The sequence below is a fragment of the Sinocyclocheilus rhinocerous genome, unplaced genomic scaffold (genome assembly GCF_001515625.1).
Source record: "Sinocyclocheilus rhinocerous isolate Xijiao unplaced genomic scaffold, SAMN03320098_v1.1 scaffold620, whole genome shotgun sequence".
NCBI classification, from domain to species: Eukaryota; Metazoa; Chordata; class Actinopteri; order Cypriniformes; family Cyprinidae; genus Sinocyclocheilus; species Sinocyclocheilus rhinocerous.
The window spans coordinates 274,146-286,445 of record NW_015637138.1 but is presented as its reverse complement, the minus strand read 5'-3'; the positions used below and the strand labels follow the sequence as shown (position 1 = coordinate 286,445).

The 12,300-nt window shown below is 39.0% G+C and overlaps 1 pseudogene; it reads right to left on the bottom strand.

Annotated features, from left to right (window-relative positions):
• Positions 1-203: 203 nt before the first annotated feature.
• LOC107748592 (rho GTPase-activating protein 32-like) overlaps positions 204-12,300 on the bottom strand; it is a 29,074-nt pseudogene continuing 16,977 nt past the window's right edge.

Below are 12,300 nucleotides of genomic sequence, written 5' to 3'. Positions count from 1 at the left end.
GAAACTTCAATGCAGAAACATTAGAGATGTTCTCCAGTGCTACATCGCCCTCTGCTGTTCACTATGCAACACCTGCAGGGGACTCAAATATGGTAACCAGTGCCGGAGTCATTAAAATTAATGAATAATTAAAAATTCATTAAAACGGAACAATAACAGGACTATATGTTAGTAATATAGCTTCCTGACTTGACGAGTCAGATTAAAATGCTTTAGGGTGCTAGTGTTTGGTATAACAAAAAGACTGCCCAATAAACCTTAGAACAACAGTAGTCTAGCCGATAAAAGAAAGCAATCTGTCTTCACATGCTTATAATTCAGCAATTATTTGCAGGCTTTTGTCAAAGAAACAAAACATGATGGTCTAAGCACTGATTACATTAGGTGCAACAAGGGTAGGCTACATGTCTTGATTTTGAATAAATAACTTTAATGAGAGTGAAGCAAAGTAAACATAAATAGCATAAAATCAACTAAATTAGAGAACAGTACACTTGTTAAAAACTAAAACAGCAGTTGATCAGAACAGCATATTCCATATGTAACCATGTAATGATTACTACCGCTCAAATGAACGGTTTAGATGAAAGCTCACCCACATCTTTGACTCCGTTAACATGATGAAGAAAAAAAAAAAGGAAAATATGTCTAAAGTGGCCGTTGTTACATAAAACACAGACCAACTATAAAGTGCAAGATTTAAAAATGCAGAGGGAAAAACTTCTGGGGGACTGGGGAGATTATGACCTTATATAGTTGTTCTCTTTAAAAGTCAGCCCATATATGCTTATGTCATTGACATATAACTGTTTGATTCCACAGTCATGGTAATACGTTAAAAAACTTCACCCAAAAACACAAGGCAGTGGCTCCTATATATTGCACCTATGACAAATTTTAAAAGCCTTTGTTAATTTCTCACATCATATTTTGAGTACTTTTTGCAAACTCTGAGCTCTAGTAACAAAATGACAACACAACACACTTTAACAAATCAGAGTAGCCATAATAACCCATTATCATATTCTTTGAGTGAAATTTCCAAATTTACTAACATATAACATATAGAGTATGCAGTGCATACAGTGAAAGACACCCTTCAGTGAACAAATAAAGCATTTTAATCTTTTTAAAGATTATTTTTATCTGATTAACAATAGAAAACCACTGCCCTGCAGAGGTTATATATTTCTGGTTAATTTATTTTAGGTATTTATTTATTTATTAAAAATCTGTCATTCGGCATAAATCTGCATCTCGGGTCTGAGCTCTGTCTGATGAAAACCTGTGTGGCCCACAGCTGTGGAATACAGTCTGTTACTATGAAGCGGCATGCAGCCGTAGTTTGGGAAAACACCCAAACTAGCTCGGCTGGTCTTAGGGGCTTTCGGATGTACGGATACATAGCTTTCGGAATAGTCCGAGCGAGATGGCACAAACATACTGCGAGTTCTCGTCCTACTTTGGGAAGAGAACGACAGTCTGTGGTCCCGCTCCAGAGTCATTTTCGCTTGACCAGCTGGATGGCGTGTTTTAACACTCTGCGATCTCTTAGACCTCTGAGGGTCCCTGCTTATTGTACGAATGTACTGGTAGTCTTCTTTAGAGTTGCTGAGAGTCTTATACATCAGCCTGTCCTGGTTGCGGTTTGCAACACCGAAACTATTGCTGGACCTGGTATGTTTGAAGTCAGGGCAGCTGTATTCCTTATGTAGGGTCAGGTTGCGTGGCAGTGCTATGGACTCGAGCCTGTGTTGAGAATAGTTGTGCATGGATCGACTCTGCTTCATTTTAAGAGCTGATCTGGCTCCCTGCCCACTGCCATGCCTGTCTGACTTTGAGGGCACAGGCATACCAGGCTCAGAAAGTGGGTGCTCTGGGGAGTAATGGGACACCATGGTCACCCTGTACTTCCCATCAGCCCCTTCAGTTGAAATCAGCATCTCCTTCCCAGTGTTTGACCTGCTCCTAGTGTGCATCGTTTCTTGGCACTGACGGTCGCCTCTTACAAGATGGGGCTGGGACACAACTGGACCCAACAGCCTTTCTTTGGCTGCATTTTCCTGCTTAATGGACTGACTGAAATGTCGATCAGATAAAGCAGAATTAAAAGCCTCGTAGAGTGAAGGGTTCTTCATTCTTGGCTGGAGACCGACATCTCTGGTCATGAAATCAGACTCATTGTTCACCGGGAGGTTGCGTAGAGGCTTGTGGTAGTTCTCGGTACTACCCATTACCTTTGATGAACGAGAGGGCAGTTTGCTGAGCGTGTAAGAGAGAGTGTATCCATGACTGTTCTCTCTGTGTTGATTGTATCGAGCCTCTGAATAGGGGCTGTACCTATATTGAACCTTCCCATCTTCAAAGTAGGGTCGCACTTGCTGGATGTCCGATGGTGGTGGTTTTTGGTAAGCTTTGCTCTGGCAGCCTTGACGCTGGAGGAAGAAAAACTTGTCCTCTGGTGGAGTGTGCATTGAACGCACCCTGCGGATGGTGGGGTAGACAGAGGCTCCATCCAATGGCGGATACCTTGGTCCTCTATGTTTATGAAGACCGACTGAGGAGTAGTCTTCCCGTTGACCCTTATATTTAATGGACTGGTGCAGGGATCGTGGCGCAAGGGTATTGCAGTAGTTTCTTGAGAGAACTCTGGGATGGGGACGCCCATCGTCAGGCTGATAATAAGGGGTGCTTTGCCCAACTGGACTCGACCACTGTTGGGAGTAAACAGACCTTTGGTCTCTGGGTTTGTACTGATACACCACACTTGGTGGAGTACTTGAAGCTTGTGGAAGAACTTCGTGCACTGAAGCAGGCATGGACGTTTCTGCCAATATGGCTCGAAAGTTGGCAGCATTAGCAGCCTGCTTGTTGTGCAGCGCTTCAATGGCTGAATGACTATCCAAAGAAGAGAATCTCTCTGAAGGAGTTGGCTGTAAACTTCCATGTACCTCCATCTCCTCATCAAGGCTTGATCCACCTCCATCTGTACCAACTCCAACATGGCAGATGTTATCTCTCATAGTTGTCTGGCTCTCTGGAGCCCACTGAATCTCAGGATCTCTGCGAGAAGAGAAATCCTGACAGGGCACATGGGTGCACTGGCCACCAGCTGGTGCATCACAACCATCAGAAAAGCTGAGTCCACTCTCACTGCCATGGCAGGCGCAGGTGCTGCGTAGGCTGCCTGCATCGGTGTGGCTCTCAGTAGACATGGTGCTTGAAGGATCTGGGAAGGTCCTGCTAGACACATACCGCTCCTCTCTATCAGAGGATGTCTGTAGAGGAGGAGGAAATTGAAGTGTGAAGAGTGGGTTCTGATGATGAACTGGAGAAACAGGTGTGGGAGGTTCAGAGCTCCAACGTTTGCCGAGTCGAGTGGCCCGTTGGGCAGATTCAGCTAGCGCTAGAGCAAGCATACGAGCAGCACTCTTTACTGCAGGCTGGGGAGTAATGAGAGACACAGACCTCACTAACCCAGGCGTGCATTCAAACGTCACTGCACCTAGATGGAGAAAAACAAACCAACATACTTTTAAAATAGAGGAACACAGGGCTAAAATACAACTTGAAAGTGTGGTTAAATTCTAACTTTCTTTACTTTCTGGCTTTTTCTTGCCGTCCTAAATATCCTATTCCACATATTCCATTAGGTCAAATGCTAGCTGTGCAAACATTGTTGGCTTTCTCTCATTGACAGTATTAGCTGTCTCTATCCCAAAATATTCCTTCAGGTAAAATGCTATAGCTAACATTGTTAGTTTTTGCTTGCAAACATTCCCAGCAAGGGCTATTCATAACCTTAAGCTGGTTCCAGGGAGAAAATAGTTATTAGAAGCATAGTTAAACTAACAAAACAAAAGTACAATATTTTGAAACGCATTAGGGCTGTAAAAATATACAAAGCTCTTAATTTATTTACTTTTGTAATTAACAGCTTAACACCTTCAGTTACTGTTTTAAGGGGAGTAAACTAAATAATGAGTGTTGGGTTTGGCAATTTTTGTGGATGGCACTTGTAGTGGAACATATGTTCCTTCATATAAATATATGGAGAATTTTATTATATAGTATGAATACAAGAATGGTGCTGACCTGAGTCTGCTCTTCTGTGCTCCCTGACATCTGCGGATCTACTTTCTGCTTTGCAAAAGCTTGCAGAACGCTGATGGCCTTCACCACTTTTTGTGGACACACTGGGCTTTTTCACAAGGGACATAATGTCAGAAGGACAGGACACAGTACTACTCTTTACCACTGAGCTCTTTGCGGTGCTCTCATGGCCAGTCTTAGAGGTGCCCAGTTCCAGATTACTTGAGGTGACTGGCACTTCTTCTGAGCGCAGTGGGATAAGATCAGGTGGCTGGGAGGGACTTGTGACTTTGTCATAATTCTTTGACTCTGTGTGGCTGCCTCCCACCTTCTTGCGACTGCCTCTTTTCTTACTTTCAGATAGAGTGGGATCAACCAGCTGTGTGGACTGAAAGGCCAATGGGTCTATGTCTAAGGAGGCTATGCCTATAAACTCAGAATCTGCTGCAGGGTGGGGTGGAGATATTAGAGCTGGCACACAAGAGGAAGAGGAAACGGTGTCCTTCTTGTGGTCTTTGAGACTGGACCGGGAGTCTCCAGTCAATCTGCTGTCCAGCAGCTCCTCATTGAAGGAGATTGATAAAGCATCACTGGTGGAGAGCGGTCTACGTGGACGATAGATATTTGATCCACCTGAGACAAAACATCAGAGATCAGCCCATGGATGAATATATAGTAACAACTGTAAAACAGCTGACAAATCAATGGAAACATCTGTATTAAAGGTTCTGTAATGTTGCTCTTTCTCCTAAACCACACCACACATTAACAGAGACATATGTGATACCTCAGGAAGCATATTTCAATGTTATGTGTTAGGCAGTAGAGAGTGGTATAAAAAACGCTTAGAACACCTTTAAGTATGGAAATGGAAAAAAGTGAAATATGATTTTTACCCTCAAAGTTATGTGAAGAGGACAGAGATTCTTCACTTTTAGCAGATCGTAGTGTTCCATTGTCTCCTCTTCCACCTATAAAAGTAAGCCAGAGTTTAACAACTATATTTTTCTTTTTTTATCCTGCTGACCACATATACCTACACTACCGTTCAAATGTTTGGGGTCAGTGTGATATTTTTTTTTTTTAATTTTAGGAAATTAATAATTTTATTAAGCAAGGATGCATTAAGTTGATCAAAAGTGACAGTAAAAACTTTTATATTCCCACAAAAGATTTCTATTTCAAATAAAAATGCTGTTCTTTTGAACTTTCTATTCTTTAAAGAATCAGGAAAAAATATGTTTCATAATATTAAGCAGAACAACTGTTTTTAGCATTGAAGATAAGAAATGTTACTTAAGCACCAAATCAGCATATTAGAAGGATTTCTGAAGGATCATGTGACACCGAAGACTGGAGTAATGACCGAAAAAAATTCTGCTTTTCCACAACAGGAATAAATTACATTTTAAATTATTACACACTTATTTTAAATTGTAGAAAATAGTTATTTCTAATGAACAGTTTCATCATTACTTGTGAGCATTGCATATAGTGTGAAAATCATGACTAAAATGCCCTCTAGGTTAGGCAGCTCACTAGGATTTGGAACGAATACAGGTTGATATTGAAAAGAGAGTCAAAGCTGCACCTGGAAGGGGAGTGGTTTTCATCTCATTGGGCTCACTGGGGCGACGGTGCAGTTTGGGCTTGGCAGTAGTAGAGGACTTTCCCATATTAAAGAAGGAAAACCAGTTTCCCACAGGAGACTTCTTCACTTTGGTTGAGCCCTTTTTCCTGTATTTACCAGCAACAATTACCAGTTACTACTTCACATCTGCATTTTCCTAAAAGATGAAAATACCACAATACTAAAACCAGTACAAACTGACAGACCTCTCAGAAGGGAAGTCTATGACGGTGTGGAACTTGCCCTGCAGGGCGGCAGGCCCCCCTCCCACATCAATATACTTGCTGTCCGGAGACACAGGAGAGATGAGCTGGGCTTGAGTTCGGGCCTGGGCTTCCTCTAGAGAAAGCAGCTTGGTGGATGGAGAGCTCACCAGTAGAGACTTGGGTCGAGCTAAAGTCGTGTGACCTATGGATTCAGGTTAGAGTTATGAGCTCATTTAAGATCCTCATTAGTAGAGTTTCATCTAAACATCAATTCTGATGGGAGGAGAATCGCAGAGGCTCATTTCTCACCTGTGCTGTGGCGGATCAGAGTGCTGAGTTTGGGACTGAACAGAACATCAACGTGATTAAGGATGAACTCAACAACAACCGACTGAACGCGAACTTCCAAGAAAGCAGAGGTGCCGCTGAAACACGCCGACTCGATCTGTTTAGACCTGCAGCAATGAATGAGGAACAATGAATGAACGCAACTTTTCGACACAAATAACATCTTTATAGACACATTTTCCAAAAGGTATTAGTAAAATCACCTGAGAAGGTTTGGAGCCCAGACAATTGCGAGGTTTTTGCAGTGCATGTTGGTGACAGCACTGTAAGTTCCCATACATGATAAATGTCTCATGAGAAACTCAAGAGTCCTGGAAACAAAGCATAAGAACAAATGGATGAACTATCACTTTAAATATAAACAAAAACAAGTATTTTTACATTAGTTGTCACACATTAACTCAACACCCTAATGAGCACAAAAGAATGATGTAATCATTTGCACTTCTCTTTTTCATCAGTAGAGGATGCTGTGCATTCATCTAACCTGTAGTGTGGTGGAGGCAGCTGTTGTATGACGTCATGGACTTTGACCAGCCTCTCCTCATCAGTGGCTGCTGGTACAGCATCCTGGGAAAATATGCCAAAGCATCACCTCTCTGTTCCGATACTGGTACTACACAGTTGCAGAACATACGTGTGTCCGGGTACTGTAGCAGTGATTTGATGCTTACTGAAAATTTCTCATAGAGCTGGTAGGTCAGCAGTGGGTTTGGCAGCTCCCGGAAGTAGAGTTTGCACAGCGATCCCACTGAATGAATGTCCTGGACGTAGTTGTCCTTAGTGAGATCTGGAACATGCTCCGAGTCAAACTCATGCCTATAGACACAAGAGGGTAATGCATTTTCTTTAGTTTAATATATAAAATAAATTTTTAAATAATACAAATATATAATATAAAAATTTATTTTGTTTAAACCAACATATTTTATCAGAAAGGGCAAAGACCTGTAAATGCTGTTTTTTTTATATATATAGTATCATGGTTTAAACAACAATATTAAGCAGAACACCCGTTTTAAACATTGATAATAATCATCATATGTACATTAACTGACAGTCACCACTGATGAGCTACCACTAAATATTGTAGAAACCTAATTTGCTGTAAAGTTGCTTTGCAATGATTTGTATCGTGAAAAGCGCTATACAAATAAACTTGAATTGAATTTAATTGAATACTATTTTTCAATATTACTGTATTTTTGGTCAAATAAATGCAGCCTTGGTGAACATAAGACACTTCTTTTAAAAACTTTTTTTTTTTTTAAATCATACCGACCCAAACCTTAGAACAGTAATGTATTTTGATTTATATTAATTTTCCAGGCCTAAAAAATAAATAAACCTCACCTCAGTTTCTGAATGTTAGACGAAATCCCAGATAAGCGGTAAATTCCGTCCACGACTCCATGCCTCTCAATGAACTCAGTGCAGCTTCTGATGACCTGTGGAACTGTTGGACCAAAACATTAAATCTGCACTTTAAATATGCATTGTGCATAATTACTTTTCAATTAAAGATTTAGATGCAAAAACATCCTCTAATGTCTCTCTCTCTCCTCTCACCATCATGGCCTGAGTTAAGCAAATGTTCTCCAAGGTCACAGCCGAACACTCTCTCTTTCAGGATACCTCGCTGTTTCAGCTTCTGCTTGGTGGGACGCGACTTCATGAACGTGCGCAGAAATGTGATCAGCTTTCCATGCTTCTTAGACACTACAGACAATGAAAATAAAACTTTTAAATCAATGCTGCCAGCTAGTAACAAACTGTACCTCTAAATATGCCAAGGCTGATTTAAAATTAACAGAAAACTGCTATAGAGGAACATTTTTTTTTCTTCTGCCTTCAAAAGTAACCGTCTTAGTATTATAAAAAAATGTAATGTTTTAAATCCATTTTATTTAATTACAATGATCAACTGATGAGTCAATAATATATTTTAATGAACTAATGAAATAATAATCAAGTGTCATCACTCTAATTGATGAAATGTAGGGTATTATATCTCTATTTTCACAATTAAATGAAATATTCTGGGCAAAAGTGTACCTGGTTTGGCCAAAAAGTTGGTCACATTTGAGGGGATTTTCTCACTAATGAGTTCCACACATTCAGAAGGAAAGAATCCCACCTTTGAATGGAAAAAAAGAACAACAACAAATGCTGTAAATCCAAAATAAAACAAAACGCTTCATTTCAATAAGGGCAAAATTATCATAACTATTCTTGATCTCTTAATCTATTAAAGACACAGCTGTGAATAAGTCTGTGAATCCCTCTGTATATAAAATTTACAATCTTGCTGCAGCACAATATGAATAGATTATTTATAGTCCTGCATATCAGTAGCAATTACTTTACGACACATTTATCACCACTAAAATTCCTCCATTATCAGCAATAGAGAAACACTGACTCAGGGTATATACAGGAATCATGGAGTTAAATTTAATACCTTTTAAGACCTTTTTTAAGACTCTTTCCATACATTTTAAGACCTCATCGCCACTCCAAGTTTTAACCGGTTACAACTAAACAGTCTTACTTTGTGGTAACTCCTTATCAATACAACATAATTCAGAATGGGGGAACGAAGCACAAGAGAATTAATTGATTGACTAACCAATGCAACCCAAGAAACAAGAATTAGAATAATAAACAAAACAACTGACAAAACTTATTGAGGAGGGAAAATAAAGCTCTCCGAGCTAACGGGGCAATGAGTTCACACAGTATATTCAAAAGATGTATTTGTAACATCAACTCTTATAACTGTCTGCAAACCATAGCTCTTTTGTAGAACACTTCTCATGACAAACACCTGATTGGTCGGACAGTTTACCTGTCATTACAGAGTGCCTGATTTGATACAGACTTGACAAAGAGTGTCAGTACTGCACCTGATCAAGTCTGAATGATCATGGAAGGTAAAATAATGATCACAACTATTACATTATTTTAATTCTGCATCCCATGCCAGTAAAAAACAGCCCAAAGTAGCGCAATGACCATGTCCCGAACATCAAACTATGCCATTTCCATCCCTAAAATACATATTTTACAGTCAATGCTATGCACATTGATCATAAACACAGCTCAAAGGCTTCCTACTAGTGGCCCTCCTTCACAAAACATTTAGCACAGTTTTATTACAGGTAGAATGCAAAATGTTTGAGTAAAAGCACATTTAAAAATATATATATACATATACCTCAAAAGAGAGTTCATCTGCTGCTTGGGCGATGTAGCGCTTTATGACATGGGCCGCAGCTACAGCGGGAACATTAATAGAGGATTCATCGTGAACCAGCAGGTGATTCCCTTTGTTATCAATCTAGGAGAGTGAAGAAAGACGAAACAAATATATGAACACATGCATATAATCAGCAACCAATGAAACATCCCCATGTGTACTGATTTCATATTTCCTCTTACGATGACCCCAAAGGTGCAACATCAGTGTAAAATATGCACAATATGCTGGGAAAGAGCAAGCAAACAGTTTGTCGAGACAAGTAAAGTCAGGTGTCTCTTATCCTTGTTAATGACTAACTGCATAAAAAAATAGGTGTGAACTGTTGTTTTATACACTAAGGTCTGAAGTCTGTCCTAAAACGGGATTGTGCTTTATGAGACATTGTGAGCAATTTACTTTAGTAAAAGCCAAGGTGTTAAACACACCGTGCTATGGCCAATTCGCTCCCAATCGCCCCTGTATTTAAGAGGCAGGATTTGGGCAGGCAGCCACAGGAAGCTTTCAGGTGTAGTGTAGGTTAAAAATCAGGAGAGACATTTATACCTCCATCCATGTGAGTGCTGGCCCGCAGTTGATCTTGTTATCAGCAATGGCTGAAAGACGGGAAATGTATGCAGTAAGCATCTGGGAAAGTGTCTGTGGAGAAAGAACAGAAACAGAGCAGGGATAATGAACAAAGAGACCACTTTTAACACTCTCAATGTGCTCCCTTTGAGATATAAGCCTTTGATCCAACACAATAGCTTGGTTCCAAAGCCTAGCGAGTGGACTCATTGTCTGCTATCAACATAGACAACTACTGCACCTTCTAAGGGAGCATCCTAACTGAAATGAGCCTCAAAAGACTGATTTAATATCTACATGGGCAGCAACACAGTGTGACACATAAGCATGTGTGAGATGTTAGTATGTTGCTAAGCGAACTACACAATACTCTAATAGGAATAAAAAGTACACAATACACAAATATTGCAAGAGACGAGCTCCGGAAGTAAAAATCCCATTTATTTTCTTCATATATTCGTAATTTTTGAAAATAAACTTTTGAAGACAGACATACTGTGAGCTATGAAGTTTTTAATTGATGGTATTTGCTTTTGTCGAAGCCATCAGCCCTTATTATTTCAATCATATTTGACTATGTAATTCATGGTGGAAAAACTACATTACCCATGATTCAGCAAATAAATCTCCACTAATCAGAGAATTTAAAAAAAATGCCATGAAGCATTGCAAATGAGTGTAATTGAGTGCTACTTAATAGTTGTGTATATGCACATTTTGCTTTAAATTAAAGTTTGTATTGTTGGCTTAAAACTCTTTAACGAAGACTTTTTAAAAAACCCTATGAGAAGAATACTTCCAGAACCAAGGCTGCTGAAATAGTGGGTGGGCAGTGTTGCAGTCCATTGAGAAAATAGTGATTTTTTTACAGATATTTATTAGTATTGGATGAATTACACAAATATTTCCATTTTCCACCATTTTGAATTTTGACTGCACTGGGATTGTCTTCAAGGATACATGTGGACAGTATACTCAATATATATATATATATGTGAGTGTGCGTGTGTGTGTGTGGTGAACCTACCTCAGCTTTGTCCTTCAGGCTGTCTAATCGGGGCAGCTCAGGTAGCTGAGAGAATCTTCTATCATAGATACAGAGGTGGAGATGCTTGTCAAGGACACGAAACTCTTCGTATGAACGCCTTACTATCCACTTACGACCCTAAGACATGAAAATGGAAAGAACAGTCATTCTGAATAAAGAAGAGAGAGTTAGACTGACAGTCAAATCTCCTTGAGAAAACACTGGAAATGGATAACGATAGAAAAAAGTGACCTTTTTTAAATAATAATAATATTATTCATTCATAATTATGGTATACGCCGTATGGTTTTCAATTTTCTAATTCAGCAAGGACTCATTAAACTGGTCAAACGTGAGAGTAAAGGCATTGTTAAAGACATTGTATTGTTACAAAATAATTCAAATAAATGCTGTTCTTTTAATCTTCGGTAAATGAATGCTGAAAAAAAAAAACTGTGTATCAAAAAAACATTAAGCAGTACAACTGTTTTCAACATTGATAGTAAGAAATGTTTCTTGAGCAGCAAATCAGCATATTAAAATGATTTCTGAAGGATCATGTGACTGGAGTAATGATGCTGAAAATTCAGCTCTGCCATCACTGTAATAAATTGCATTTTAAAATAAATTAAAAATAGAAATTATTGAATTAGGAATATAAAAATATTCTGCTCTATGTCAGATAAAAAAAGATTTTTGTTATGAGAAATTATATTTTTCTATGCATTTTTGCTTCAATATGAAAATAATATCAACTTGGATATGCCCACTGTGGTCTCAGTGGAAGCCTATAGCAGAATCATCATCTCTCTCTTGGTTTATACATTTCTATTGCTGCATGCTGCCATCATAACACCCCAGTGTTTGGTTAAGCAGGCAACTGTTTTCAACATTGATAGTAAGAAATGTTTCTTGAGCAGCAAATCAGCATATTAAAATGATTTCTGAAGGATCATGTGACTGGAGTAATGATGCTGAAAATTCAGCTCTGCCATCACTGTAATAAATTGCATTTTAAAATAAATTAAAAATAGAAATTATTGAATTAGGAATATAAAAATATTCTGCTCTATGTCAGATAAAAAAAGATTTTTGTTATGAGAAATTATATTTTTCTATGCATTTTTGCTTCAATATGAAAATAATATCAACTTGGATATGCCCACTGTGG